Source organism: Saccopteryx leptura, chromosome 6, assembly GCF_036850995.1.
Source record: "Saccopteryx leptura isolate mSacLep1 chromosome 6, mSacLep1_pri_phased_curated, whole genome shotgun sequence".
In the NCBI taxonomy this organism is placed as follows: domain Eukaryota; kingdom Metazoa; phylum Chordata; class Mammalia; order Chiroptera; family Emballonuridae; genus Saccopteryx; species Saccopteryx leptura.
Genome location: NC_089508.1, coordinates 56602565 through 56617678, shown reverse-complemented (window position 1 = coordinate 56617678; position 15114 = coordinate 56602565). Strand labels below are relative to the sequence as shown.

At 41.6% G+C, this 15114-nt stretch overlaps 1 protein-coding gene across 6 annotated transcripts in view; it reads left to right on the top strand.

Moving 5' to 3' along the window:
* TLN2 (talin 2) overlaps window positions 1-15114 on the top strand; it is a 462611-nt gene that overhangs the window by 181791 nt on the left and 265706 nt on the right. For all 6 annotated transcript variants that reach the window (XM_066344644.1, XM_066344645.1, XM_066344640.1 and 3 more), the window contains one exon: window positions 11346-11421. The gene's annotated coding sequence lies outside the window, so the exon portion shown is untranslated. The remainder of the gene's footprint in view (window positions 1-11345; window positions 11422-15114) is intronic.

Here is a 15114-nt window from a genome sequence, read left to right as displayed (position 1 = left end):
CCTTGCTGAGTGCAACGGGAACAGAGATGGAGATGGTCGTAACTTGATTTGATAGGCATAGACTTTTTTTCTAAGTGAAAACAGCTATGTTATACATTTTCTGATGTAAAATACTAGCTTTATGAAATATTTATATTGATATGATATATCTATTTGCTTCAAAATAATCTCTTTAAGGGCTGGGGAAGAAGTAAGAGGGTGGGTGGTCTGGAGGAAATAAGGTTATGAGTTGGTAATTGTTGAAGTTAAATGAATACTTTAAGGTTCATTGTCACGTTCTTTATATTGTGCACATATTTGACCTTTTTAGTGGATTTTTTTTCATTTCTTTTTAGAGAGAGAAACAGAAAGGGAGAGAGATAGGAAGCATCAACTTGTAGTTGTGGCACTTCTATTTGTTCATTGATTACTTCTTATATGTACCTTGACGGGGGGGGGGGGGGCTCCAACCGAGCCAGTGACCCCTTACTCAAAGCCAGCTACTTTGGGCTTCAAGCAAGTGGCCTTGGGCTTCAAGTCAGTGACCACGAGATCATGTCAATGATCTCACACTCAAGCTGGTGAGCCTGCGCTCAAGCCTGATGAGCCTGCACTTAAGCCAGTGACCTCGGGGTTTCAGACCTAGTATCTCAGCATCCCAGGCCATTCTATCCACTGCGCCACCACCAGTCAGGCTTTAGTAGAATGTTTTAAGTATTTATATGGTGCGTGAAGTTATAAGGAAATGTTGTGAAACCTTATCACCTAAAGATAACTTGGCCACTAACTAGAAAACACTATTTTAAAACCATCTCCTAGGTATGTGGTACTGTGGAAATGCCTGGAAGGAATGTAGGAAAGGTGAGTCCTACCTTGCTGTGATAGATCTTATTCTAGTTGGAGAGCCAAAAGATCACACATGAGGAGGAGAGAAAAGTTGGTATCTGTTGCAGGCACGTTTCACCCCACGCCTAATGCTTACATAGTCCTGCATGAGCCTGTGAGGGTGGTTTCATCCAGTTTTTTATGGACAGTAGTGAGGCTCAGAGGACCCCCATTATCCATGTTCACTGAGCAGGAGTGGAAGGGAACGAGGATGCTCCTGGCCGTGGGTGACCTTGCAGTAGGCTGGTGCTGGGCACTTGACAGGTCAGTATACCTTATGTGTCATTGTTGTGGAGCCCTGTGGAGTCAGTATTGGAAGAAATATAACATAATAAAATGAATTGTCAAGTTCTTCAGAGAAATCTACAAGACCCATGAAAATTCAGAGAATAGCAGGGGAAGGGAGGCTCCTTGGAAAAGGGGAAATGTGGAATGACGGATTAGGGACAGGAAGAAGGAGACATGGCTAAGGGGAATTAATTTCCAGAATATTCTGTGAGGAGGAAGAAGTTTCAATGGTAAAAGAACTGTTTGTTGGGGGGCAGGGGTTGAATGAAATTTACCAAAACCATTGGCTGGATGAGGAAGGAGAAGGATTTAGCTTTTTGGAAAACCTATCAGGTGACGGTTTATGAAGGCCAGACTGCCTGTAGTTAGAGATGTTAAGGCAGCAAAATCATTTTTGAAAGATGAACTTTGAGGGATACAGTAGCTACTAATCAGAGTCAAGTGATGACAGGTTCTTATTTATGAAAAATAAGTCCCTGATTTCCACATTTATGTATACCTAAATAGCTAATTTGTTCTTGATTAGCCAAACCATCTTCCCAAATGACTCTGTGTTCTTATTCGTGATATCCATTTTAGGTTGCCCAGAGGCTGATCAAATTTCATGGTGCTTCTTTCTTCCCATTGCCTTTTTTTTTAAGGTGAGAGGAGGGGAGATAGTACGGCAGACTCCCACATGTGGCCCAAACAGGATCCACCTGGCAATCCCATGTGGGACTGATGCTCAAGTACTTTGCTACTTTTAGCACCTGAGGCTGATGTGCTTGGACCGACCAAGCTATCCTCAGCATCTGGGGCCATGCTCAAACCAATCAAGCCACTGGCTATGGGAAGAGAAGAGAGAGAGAAGGGGGAGAGGGAGGGAGGAGAAGAGAGAGAGAAGGGGGAGAGGGAGGGAGGAGAAGTGGATGGTTGCTTTTCCTGTGTGTTCAGAGCAGGAATTGAACCCAGGATGTCCATATGCCAGGCTGACACTCTATCCATTGAGCCACTGCCCAGGGCCTTTCCACTGCTTTTATGTGGTCGTATGTTGGCTCATAGCACCCAGGAAACCAGGCTTCGAGGGCTGGAGGAATGAACCATTATGCATATTCACAGGGGGTTAGCATGTCTCCTAAAGAGAGATGCCCACTCCCTCTCCTGGCTGCAGTCCTGGGATTTCCATTACAGTTGATGCATTTTCCATGGGTCAGGAAAACCACATGGTTTACCCTTTGAGGAAGTCATAGTCTCTCCTCGTGTCCTTCAGTTGGATAGTTTGTTTCACTATAGAAGCCTTTCTTTAGGTGCTAATATGGAGGAGTAGCCCTCAAATTTAAGGTTGAGATGGCAGTGAGAATAAAAGTAGAGGATATAACTTCTCGGAGTTGTTCTAGCAGGTTGGAGCTCTGCATGGGCAGTCAGTCCCTTTTCAACATGATGACTCTAATACATGCAAGTGATGCTCAGCTGGCCAGGAGGACCACAGGTGCTCCATCGCTGCTTCCCAGAGCCACGCCCACCTGGTCTCACTCTAAGCTTCTCCCCACCACCCTGTGGTGGACAGGGCACCCATGAGAGTTCTCGGACTTCAGTGCCTGGATGCATCTGCGGTGCTGCCTCTATCTCACCCTTCTTTTCTTGCTTGTGTTTTTTTCTTTGTTTTTAAATTTCTAAGATTTTATTTATATTTTTGTAACTTTTATTTTTGGAGCAGTTATAGACTCACAACAAAATTGAGCAGAAAGTATGGACAGTTCCCACATACCCATTCTCCAAGTAAATGCACAGACTCCCTGCTGTCAACATCCCACACCTAAGCGGCACATTAATTACAATTGATAGATCTACCCTGACACATCATCATCACCCAAGTCCCCAGGTTACATCAGGGTTCACTCTTGGTGTGGTACATTATATGGGTTTGGACAAATGTGTAATGACCTCCACCATAATAGTATTACACAGAATAGTGTCACTGCCCCCAAAATCTTCTGTGCTCATCCTGTTTATTTCTCCTCCCTAATCTCTGGCAACCACTGACCTTTTAACTGTCACCATAGTTTTGCCTTTTCCAGAATGTTATATGGTTGGAATCATATAGTATGTAATCTTTTCATATTGGCTTCTTGCACTTAGTAATATATTTATACATTTGATCTTCCTTCCTGTTTTTTCATGGCTTGGTAGCTCGTTTCTTTTTACAGTAGAGCAGTATTCCATTCTTGCTGTCTTTACTATAGCTTTCCACCTGACCTTCCTGAAAGAAATGCTCAGACAGGTGGTGAAAAACACTTGCCTGTTTGTGTGCATCAGGTTCTGCTGTCAGTTAGTTCCTTGTGTGGTTTTGTGCTCTCCCACAGGGTCCAAACTGGGTCCAGTGAGTGAGAATAATAGATGTGCTTTAGGGTTTAGGCATGGAGGGATAACTTATAGAGGGGAGTCTTTTTGTCTCATTCTCCAATCGTTATATGTCATAAAGCCTTTGTTTGCTTTTGGGATGTGAAAGAAAGCATAAATATGAATTGATGTGTTTCCCTACATGATAACAGACGCAACAGGAGAGAAGCTTAGTCAAAGATGCAGGGTTTGTAGCTGAAGAGTGAGTAATTGGTTAATCCCTGGGACCGAGAGAAAGGGGGGATTGTAGGTGGGACCTTGGCCTTCAAGTTCTAGAGAAGATACCATAAAATGAGGCAGCACCTTCTCCTCAGTGTGTGAACACATGTACACACAACACACAACCCTATTCTGACCCTGCCGCCTTACTCCAGCTTGAAGCCTCCTAACTCTCATCCCTGTGTCTTGGAGTCATGAGATGTACAAGATATATTTGTTCATTATTCATTCATTTATTAAGACTATGTGTTAGGAACTGTGATCTAAACTGAGACTAGAACTTTGGGAGAAGTCACAGTTCTTGCCCTCAGGTGCCCACAGTGCAGTGGGGAATACACACACTTAAATAGATTGCATCAACGTAATATGGTCAATGCGATGTAAAAATCTGGCTGATGAAGTCACCTGGAGTAGGTGGAGTTCGATGGGCAGCCAGAGGAATAGGGGCTTTGGGAGGCCAGTGTAGGCACTGGAGACTGGAGGTCAAAGGCCGCTGGAGGGGAAACAGCTCAGGGGGTACAGTGTTCAAGAAGGAGAGCTGACTCAGTGGTGCTGGAGTACAGACCGCTAGGGCAGTTCAGGTGGAAGGCAAGGTAGCAGGCCCTGGTGCTCCTTATGGCCTGGGAGCTGAGGATACAACTCAAATGACTGTCCTACCCTATTTACTCTGGTGGTGGCAGGAGCTGGCACACAGCTGGGGCTGGGGGGAATGCTGCAGCAGATGGGAATGTAGCCCATCAAAGGTTGGGAAGTTGGGGACTGCAAATAGGAACACACTGGCCACTACCCGTTTTGTAGGAGGCAAGGGGGTGGGGAAGAATCTATCTCATTGGCTTTTCTGAATGACCGACATGGAATTAGAGCAGTATACTCTTGCTCTTCTCACCCCTTTTCCCTAAAACACATTCATGCACACACAACTGTTGCAAAATTTTTTTAAATGTATTGTCAGATTTTGTCACAGTGAATTGAGTTTAGCAAGAACATTTTTTTATCTGTTCGTTTGAAGATGTTGCAACACGTCGGTATTATTTTGAACATGTTCAGAATATTGAAATTAACGGTATGGATTATTTTTTGATATCCGTAGTCCATGCTTGGTTGCTTTTATCAGCAAATTGGAGATAAAAGCGTGTTTGTGTCTAGTTGCTTTCTACAAGATAAATGTGTTTCTTCTTCCTTCTCCCAGAGGAGAATCTCCACATAGCTCTGATTAATGAGATTCCTACTCTTTTGAATGTTAGTTAATTTGGCTTTTATTGAAAATAATTGGCTGTAATCATGTATTAAATATGGTACTTGGTCTAGAGATACAAATTTCCTTCTCATCCATAAGTTGTAAGAAAAATACCTTTGTGTGTATTTGGGGCGGGGAAGTTGCAAAGGATGGGAAATTATGGTGGGAGCGAAATAAGAAAAATAAAACTTTTTGAGAAAAGAGTAATATGAATTGCTTTAGAGCGAGCATTTCAAAGTCAACCTAAAATATAAAACTGTAGAATAGCCCTGGCCGGTTGGCTCAGCGGTAGAGCGTCGGCCTAGCGTGCGGAGGACCCGGGTTCGATTCTGGCCAGGGCACACAGGAGAAGCGCCCATTTGCTTCTCCACCCCTCCGCCGCGCTTTCCTCTCTGTCTCTCTCTTCCCCTCCCGCAGCCAAGGCTCCATTGGAGCAAAGATGGCCCGGGCGCTGGGGATGGCTCTGTGGCCTCTGCCTCAGGCGCTAGAGTGGCTCTGGTCACAACATGGCGACGCCCAGGATGGGCAGAGCATCGCCCCCTGGTGGGCAGAGCATTGCCCTATGGTGGGCGTGCCGGGTGGATCCCGGTCGGGCGCATGCGGGAGTCTGTCTGACTGTCTCTCCCTGTTTCCAGCTTCAGAAAAATGAAAAGAAAAAAAAAAAACAAAACTGTAGAATAAATATTTTGCCCATCTTATGAAAGAATGAGTTAATGATACACTTATGTAAGTTTATTTACTGATTCCTCTATTTACATAGTCAAACATTTATTGAGCAATTTTGTACCCACACTGTTCCCAGCACTGGGGCTATAGTCTTGTATTCAAGAAGTTTACATTCTAGATGCCCACATCACTAATTGAGTTTTATTGTAAGTGCATTTAAAAATGTCTAGAGAAGGGAAACTGAGCTACAGAACAATGAGGAACTTGTGGCAACCCTATTTTTCCAGTTGTGAAAAGCATAGAAGGACTGAGTGAAGTAAAGTGCTATGTAATTGTAGCACTTATTTTGCCTTCCTAGTGACCAGTATTTCACACTACTTTGCATTCATATTGTTTGCACTGTTAACTGATCTTTAGGAGCATTGTGCTTAGTATTAATAATTGTGCATGCCGTGGGGCAGAGTGAGCCTTCAATAATCATTTGCATAAAATAACTAATTGTAACATTATTTTTTCTCCAAAGTGTTATGTGGGGCACTTGTCCCAAGATGTAGACCACAAAAATAATCTGTACAGATAAGGTTGGAAACATTTATTCATTATTAGCATTATCATACTAAAGTGTCAAAGCTGTTCTGCATTAGAGAAAGTCCACAATTTTGTTTGAACCAGCATTTACCTCATTTATACTGGGAATCTTTTCTGCACATCTCACCTCTTACTTCCTCCTTGGCTGGAATGCTGCCTTTAGAGGACTACAGAGAAATTTCTGGAGCTTTCCTCTTTATCCTGCAAAGTGTAAGGTAGCATATTATGTCATCTCCAAAGACCTTGGGCATTGATGCTTCAAGCTTGTGCTTGGTTGACTTTCCTTTGACCCCAGTCCCTAGCACCCAGCCTCTAGCTGGAAGATCAGGAAGGGGAAGCCATGAAAAGAGAATTGGACATTTCCCCTTGGAATCAGATACCTTCTGACCTAGCAGAGTTGGACTCAAATCGTTCAGCTGTACTTTCATTGAAAAGTTCTCAAGCTTTCAGAGAAATAAGGTAAGTCTTTGGCAAATGGTAGAAGTTGGGGGAATTTTGTTTTTAAATTTTCTCCTCTTTTCTCTCTTTGCTCACTATCATCTCTATTTTGGGGCTACTGAAGAGCTAGTTGGTCTCTTTCTTTCCTTCTTGGATTTTGTGATTTTGCGCAATCAGTAATAAATATATCAAATGTTAATGAGAACTTTAAGCTAAGAGGGGTATACTTGGCTTAAGTTTAAGCTAAATTTAGTGGATATTTTCTGCTTTACTTGGTCTTTTGCTATAAAAGCACTTTTATTAACTTTGGGCCACAATATGACTTGAGATGATGCCTATGGACCCATCTTCTGAATTTTACGCTTGTGCAGCTGGTATTAGGGCTCAGATGTGATATTATACTCTTCCCTTCTTTTTAAAGAAATTTTAGGGCAATGTGTTTCTGGTTGCTTGGGAATCTGTACCACATATTGTGATTCCAGCCACATGAATTATATAGACCTTTTTTCTTTTTTTTTTTTTTTACAGTGACAGAGAGAGTCAGAGAGAAGGATAGATAGGGACAGACAGACAGGAACGGAGAGAGATGAGATGCATCAATCATTAGTTTTTCGTTGTGACACCTTAGTTGTTCATTGATTGCTTTCTCATATGTGCCTTGACAGTGGGGCTGCAGCAGACCGAGGAACCCCTTGCTCAAGCCAGCGACCTTGGGTCCAAGCCGGTGACCTCAGGGTCTCGAACCTGGGTCCTCTGCATCCCAGCCCGACGCTCTATCCACTGCGCCACCACCCGGTCAGGCTCATGTAGACCCTTAATAGCTTGAGACCCTCTTGCTGCCTCAGGTCCCCTTCAGCGTGACTCCACATTCCTGTGGGGATTATGCCAAGGGAAATGTGAAAAACAAGAGTTCATAACACCCTCACTGTGAAGAAGTGCCTTGTATGGTCTTAATCACGTTTTTTAACATGTGTTTTATTACTGTTTAATGCTGTTATGAATACGTTTATTGATAGTTGACAGTAGATGTTTTCGTCTACTGGACACTTGCTGGGCTCCAGGCACTGTGTTAAGAACTTTAGCTACACTCTCTCATTTCCACATCTGAAATAGCTAAGTATTACCTCTCTGCTCTGTTGGTGAGTGACCTGGGACTCTGAGAAGGGTGTGTAAGCTTCCCAAGCATGTAGGATGTAGCCTGTGATACAAAAGTAGTTAAGTCCCGCCCTAATGTCCTGCTGTTGGTGACAGGCATTTCAGTTGGTAGCTTTTGGTGCTTTTTGGTCACAGTTACCTATGCCTCTCGAAATACTCCAGAAAAGGCACAACATGGAAACTGCCAAATGATTTATTCTATGGTGATCTGGAGAAGGCCACTTTCTGGCAAAGTTCCTCTAATGAACTCCTGGCACCTTGAGAAGTTTCCATTGAATTGGAAGGGTTTTTGTCATGTTTAAAATAATCACTGTAAGTAGTTGACTGTCCTACATAGGGACATATTTTGTCCCAGGGTTTTGTAGGCAACAATAGGCTGTTCCATCACTGCTCCCACTCAAGCAAGACCACTTTTGACTATTGAGCACTGCTTGTTGCTTTAGGTACGTTATCTCCTTTAATCCTTGCTGGGTGTAACTACGGAGAAGGAAACTGAGGTACAGAGAGGTTAAGTCATCCTGAGGCCAGATGACTGGTAAATGACAGAACAAGGATCAATCACTTTATTTTTGCCTTCCCTAAATGCAGTGTTTTGTCTTCTAAACCCTAATACATCTTAGCCTCAACTATGGAGTTGCCTGGCTCCCCATCGGTCCATGTAGAAAGGTTTCCTTGCATTGAGGAGGGGTCAGAACAGAGGCTAGTGCTTGGCACTGGAGATAGAGATACTTAGTTAAGTCTCATGATTGCTCCTCTCTGACATTGGGTAGTGATTCTTGTCCATTGTCTACCATTGAGGGAAATTTTGAGGGGTAAAGGGAGCCTCCAGGAGATGAAGGGGGATTATCTAGATTTGTACTTTACATCAACACACCTATAGAGGGATTTGTATGTCTACAAGGGATTATGGCTTTTTAACCAGGTTTATAATTATGGTATTATGAGGATTCATGTTATTACATGGAACTTCTGAACCTTTAAAAATAGGGCAATGAGAAGAATAAATTTGTTTGCTGGAGATAAATTGACTATAATGGGCCCTTTATGAGAATACCTTTTTTGTATTTTATAGTCCAAATAGGAAAAAAAAATATCTTTTTATATATAAATAAAACCCAATAAAAATAAATATGTAGCATGATTAAGAATATTATCGTAGAGAATATTTTAACCATAGAAATGGCCCATCTGAACAAATATGTCCCCTTTGTTCTTATTCTTATTCAAATACTCTTTTCATCAGTTCTTTTATTAGTCAGGAAGGAACTTATCTGTCTCTTGAAATAGGTTTCTTTTTTGCCTTTGTTATATTGGCTTTGAGCTTCTTGCTTCGATTATTTCGGCTGTAGGTCATAAACAGTACATGACATTGTAAATCTTCATTAATACAATTACAGAATATAATGTTCTGTTTTCAAATAGGAGGGAATGATTAAGAAGGTGGAAAATAAAAAGCAGCATTGTATTAATGGTATTCCTTTGGTCACAAGTAACAAATCCACTTGAGCTAGCTTAAGTAAAAAGAGAAGTATAATAAGGATACAGGTGTGTCTTAGGCAAAGGCAAATGGTGAGGTGGCCCTGGGGAATGAAAAGGACCGGGAGACAGGAAGGGAACTTTCTAATCAGTCTTCACCATACGCACCTGTGTGACACAAATCTTACTAAAGAGAAAAGCTGATAGAGAAGGAAAGTAGAAATCTATGCAGTTTATCACTTTACGTTTGAGCATAAGATTTAAAAATAGTTCAATTGTATTGTTTGGAAAAAAATTCATGCTCATTACACGAAATATAAACAAATTAAAAATTCTCTAAAAATCCTTCTAGCTGTTTGTTAGAACATCCGGGAAAACACACCCACGCACACATGTACATGCGCTTGTGAACACGCACTCACACACATATGTACACGTACACATGTGCACATACACAAATACAGTAGACTCTTTGTGGTTGTTTAACTGTTTTATTCACTCAGAAGTATATCATGATGTCTTTTTGTAACAATAAATATAGACCTCCATGAATTTCAGAGTCTGTGTAGTTTATTTAACATGTCTCCTGTTTGTGGACCTTTCGGGCACTTATTATTTTTCCTCATAATTATAAACAATGCTGTGTATATTCATCTTTGTGCTTATAGCATAATTTACTTTAAGAAACTTATTTAGGAATAGGATTGCTAAATCAAAGAGTATGCCATTTTTACATGCTGACATAATTGCTTAAGTGCTACATCATAACATTGGCTATTGTCCGTCTTTGGTAAATGTCAGTTTGATAGGTAATAAATACAATCTCCGTGTTCTAAAGCTGTATTTTTTCATTATTAATATAGTTGAGTAAACTTTATTAATTTGCTTTGTTTGTTTTGAGGGGAGTATTAATTTCTTTACTGATTTTTAAAACATTTTTTTTTGCATAATAAGGATAGCAGCCTTTTGTAAGTTTCTTGTTTCTTATTTTATCTTTTGCCCCAAAATATCAGTGTTTGTTCTTGGTTTTTGTTTTTTATTTGTTTTTGCCATTCATATTATGGACATTTTTTAAAATGTAGTCAGCCAAATGTCTCATATCAAATTTTGATGTCATGTTTAAAAAGAAAGGCCTTTTCAATCCCTATATTATAAATCTATTTATCTGTATATTCTTCTCATACTCATTTGGATTCTATTTTGAGTTTATCTTAAGTAGAGAGATCCTGATGTTTTCTTCTTCTTCCTAAGTAGCAAACCAGTACCATTTATTAACTAGTATTACACACCTGCCTACCCAGACAGATCTGATTACCTGCGGTTGTTCTGTTTCATAGGGATACTTGGTTCTATAACTGTATGTGATTCTGTTTCATTGATTCATGTGTATGTTCTCACTCAGGCTTCTATTTGTTAGCTGTGGCTGGCTCACTGTGTGGATTTCTACAATTGATTATGGTGCTTCCTTGCTTCAGACTGGGTTTCCATGGAGGAAGGTGTTAACCGGGCAGTTCTCAATGCCAGAGCTGGGAATGAAGGAGGGGGGGAACAGCTGAAGCAAGGAAGGACCACTTCACAGACGTGTTAAAGGAACTAAGTAGGAAAAAAGTGAACCAGACAAGAAGAGCTCAGGTAGGCTAATTTGCAGTGCCTGAGATTTTTTTGTTTTAAACATTGGTGGGGGCAGGGAGGGGATATATATATCCCCTTGAATTTATATATATAGTCTTTGTTTAAATTCAAAGCCATTAAGCATTTCTACCACAGGGAAGAAGATCATGTGTTTTGCCTCTTTGCCAACAGTAACATAATTTTGGCCTTTGAAATAAGTGTCCTGGGACCTCAGTTCCCTGTTGGTAAAGAAAACTCCCAGCCCATGTGTTGCAGCGGAAATTCATTGTTTCCTGAGTTATTTCCTTTCATGCTTAGTGAGGGGGGAAATGGCCAAATGTATAGACTGATATTTTTCCCCCCAAAAAAACTGACATCTGTAACGTTACTTGATTCTGATGGTTTTTTGTTATTATTATTTTAGTTATTGCTGCTGAAGTCTTCTTGGCTGATTCAGTATATCTCCAGGAAAGTTGACTCTTCACAAACCGAGAATTTAGGTGAGTCCTTTAAAAAAAGATACTTCATTCTTATCAGTTGGTCATCCCCTGCATTGGTCAAGTTCTATAAAGTGTCAGAACACTGTCACTTAGACTGTCTGGTTTGATTTTTACCATGGTTCTGTGAGGCAGGAGGAGTGTACTTGCCTGGCTTTATTACTTCCATTGCAGTTCGATACTCCACCTGGTTGCTGGTGGGGTTTTATAAGAGAGGGTGAGTAGCTGGTTTTTTACTTAAGTGTATGAATTCTCATTCATTCACATATGCTTGCTTTAGAAAACTTTTTTTTTTCCTTTCTTAATTGGCGGATAAGGAATTAATGTGGAAACTTCCAATAGTCTTTGTACTGAAAACTGCTTGGTGTGGTCCCTGGAGCTCTCCAGGGACAGCGCATAATTGCTCTAGCATGAGGTCAAGTAAACTTCGGTGAGAGATTATTGGTTTTCCCCTTTAGTTGTCCTCGTGGTGGCTGCGTGATCTCACGGTATGTGCGGGACAGCCCGGGCAGGTAATAAAGCCGTGTTCTTCAGGCCTTGGGCGTGCCTCCGCTGCGGGCGGACTGGTGGGACAGAGTTGGCTGCTCCTCTCAAAGCCTGTGTCGCAGCACCCCAGATATATCAGTTCTGCACTTGACAGCTGCACAGCTGGGGACAGATCAGTTCGCTGCAGCTAGTCTCCCTGTCCTTATTGAAGAATGTATAGGCTTGCCCAGCCTAGTTGTTCCCACACTGACAGATTTTGTAGACTAGGACAGAAATTCAGGACCAGTGTGATTGTTAGCCATGATCTGGCCAATACTGGCCTGAGTTCTGGCATTCGGGAAATTTTGGGCCGTATGACTGCTAAGCGCACTTCCGCCTCTGAAACTATATCACTCCCCTGCTCTGAAACAGGAAAGAAATGTACTCTAGTAATATATCAGCTCTTGGCAGAAAATGCTGTGACAGCTAGCATACTTGAACTAAGAGAGGTCAGAAGTCAAACAGAAGACAAGGGGTTCTGTTGGGAAACCCCAATAAAAATGCCTCATTCATGTCAATGTGAAATTTAGCTGTGAGCCACCTACAGTCCATGTAAAAATGAGAACCGACAGTGTTGTAGTTGTCCAATAAAAGTATACAGAAATCTTTACACCATTGTAGGCAGCCTCTGGTGAGGTGAGGATGTTGAGAGCTAGGGGTGAGGTAGACCAAATGTCTATTTCCAGAGAGACCAATCCAAAACCAAGTGCAAAGGAGCACAAGGCTGGGATGTAGGAGTCGAGGGCACAGGCAGCATTCTGAGAGGGGCCGTAGGATTAGATAGATGTATGTGGGGTAGGGAGAGTGAGGGAGCTGTCCTGCCCCGGATACTCTGGGATCCTTGGGGTGGATGTTTACTTTGACCACCTGCAGAGGGTGGTAGCTGGTCTGGTCTGGCTGAAGGGCCTGGGCACAGTGAGTAGGAAACACATCAGATACAGGCCTTCCCCAAGTTTTTGGGTCAGAAAGAGGTAATTTTAATTTTTATTTTTTTTTATTTTTTATTTTATTTTATTTATTCATTTTTAGAGAGGAGAGAGAGAGACAGAGAGAGAGAGAGGAGAGAGAGAGATAAAGAGAGGGAAGGGGGGAGGAGCTGGAAGCATCAACTCCCATATGTGCCTTGACCAGGCAAGCCCAGGGTTTCGAACCGGCGACCTCAGCATTTCCAGGTCGACGCTTTATCCACTGCGCTACCAGAAAGAGGTATACTAGGAGGATCTCTGTGTTGTGGGTCTGGAACAGAATACTAGCATTACCATGTACTTCTCTCTGGGGTGTGGGGATGTGTGAGGAGGAGAGGAGGGTGGGTGGAGGACAGAGACAGAATGGGCTGAATTATTAGGACGGTAAAATAATGTAAGGAAGGAGCAAGTATGCCTCCTGTTCCAAAAAATCTGCCTAATCCTGCCTGCTTCTGAAAATTCTGTGACGTTATTACCAGGGTCTACATAGCTTGGAACGTAGTGCCGCTGTCCTTTAGAATGCCTCCCTGGATGATTCCTGGCTTTTGTTTGTTTTTACACGCCTATTTTCTGAGAAACTCAAATGAAATTTGACAGACTTACCTGGTTGCTTTCCCTCTGTCAACCAACTCCGGGTTTACTGTCTGATTTGTATGCTTCAGTTGGGTTGATTCCACCCAGGGATATTTATTTCACTACCCTTTTTTGGAAGAAGCTATATTAAACAACAACAGAAACATTTGTCTTAAAAATATAAGGATATGTGAGATTACCTGAAATTTTGACATTTCTGAAAGTGTCTAAAGACATGGATAAATGCTAGTAGGAGCTTTTATTTTGACATAGACCAGAGGAAGGAGAATTGCTTTAAGGGATTTGGGCTAGTCTAAGTCTGAATAAAATTTAATGAATGAACAATGTAATCAATCAATCATGTTCTGATCCTTTCAGAAGGTCAGGCCATGCTGGGTAAGATCTTGTAGGGATGAGCAATTAAGAATTTGAGACAGACATGCTTCAGGGGAATAAACATGATGCTTTAAAGGGTTGCATGCCTGCATATGAGAGAGAGAGTGTGTGTGTGAATTAGGAGAGGGGATTGATGGTATATGATAAATGATTTGTTTAGCTTTCTACTTAATGACTTGTGGTATAGTCCGGATTTGAGAATAAATGCAATATTCCGAACTTATCTCCATTTTCCCTGTAGGTTTGTAAGAAAAATATTTAAAAACTGATTTTAAATGAAAAACATTGTTTTTGTCTCTCTGGGAATTTTTAGTTCCCACTGCTGTTTAGGAAAGCTATTGAATCTATAAAATTCAAAGCAGGATCTACATAAGCTATTTGTCATTCTCTATCGGTCACTTAAAGGCAGTGACGTCAGTAAAGATAAGTTGTTCCTTGCTTATTTTTTTCTCCATTAAAAATGGAATTCGTTATGCACTTCTGTCTTCCTGGCATGCTCCATTAGCTGGGTTTTTGGCTCATCCTGCTTGTCTGTAGGCCCTGCTGCTTGCCCCCCCCCCCCCCCGCCCCCCACTGCTGGCTCCCTGAGTGGCTGGGAGCCCTAATTAACATCATGCTAATTAGCATCATCTCCTTGATCATGGTTCCCAGTCATGTGCTGGGGTCCTTACTCTGCTGTCTGTGCTGGGTAAATGTTTCACAAAAACAATAACAATTTCCAGATTGTTTTTCATAATTCAACTTCTCCATGGGCATACTAGAAAGTGCTGTTTCCTTAAGCTTTTTGGCTAATTATGCTTATCAGTTCATTTTTTTCAAAGTTAAATAGCCCTCCTGGAAGAACTCAAGATTTGAGCCTTTTCTAAGTATTGATTGGCTTTCAGAGACTCAAATGTTCTGGAATGCTTGTGCCTGTGTTGAACTGTTCTGCGGAAGGTGAACCTTTAAAAATCACTTTGTTTTTCTTGCTGTGAATTTCCATATTCTGAAAACCTAGAACGATCGTCAAAGCCATTCTATTTTGTTTAAAACAGATCAGAGTTGGACAGCTTTTCAGAGCCATATAATGACTAGTGCACTTGTAGAGTTTAAACATGACTTTGCTAAGATTAAAATAAAGTAAACACACTGTAAGTCCAGCTGCAATGGTCTCAACACACCATTTGGAAGACCTGGTAAAACTTGAGTAAAATCCGACTGATCTAAACAGTGGTTTTATAGAGGATCTTTTATTTAA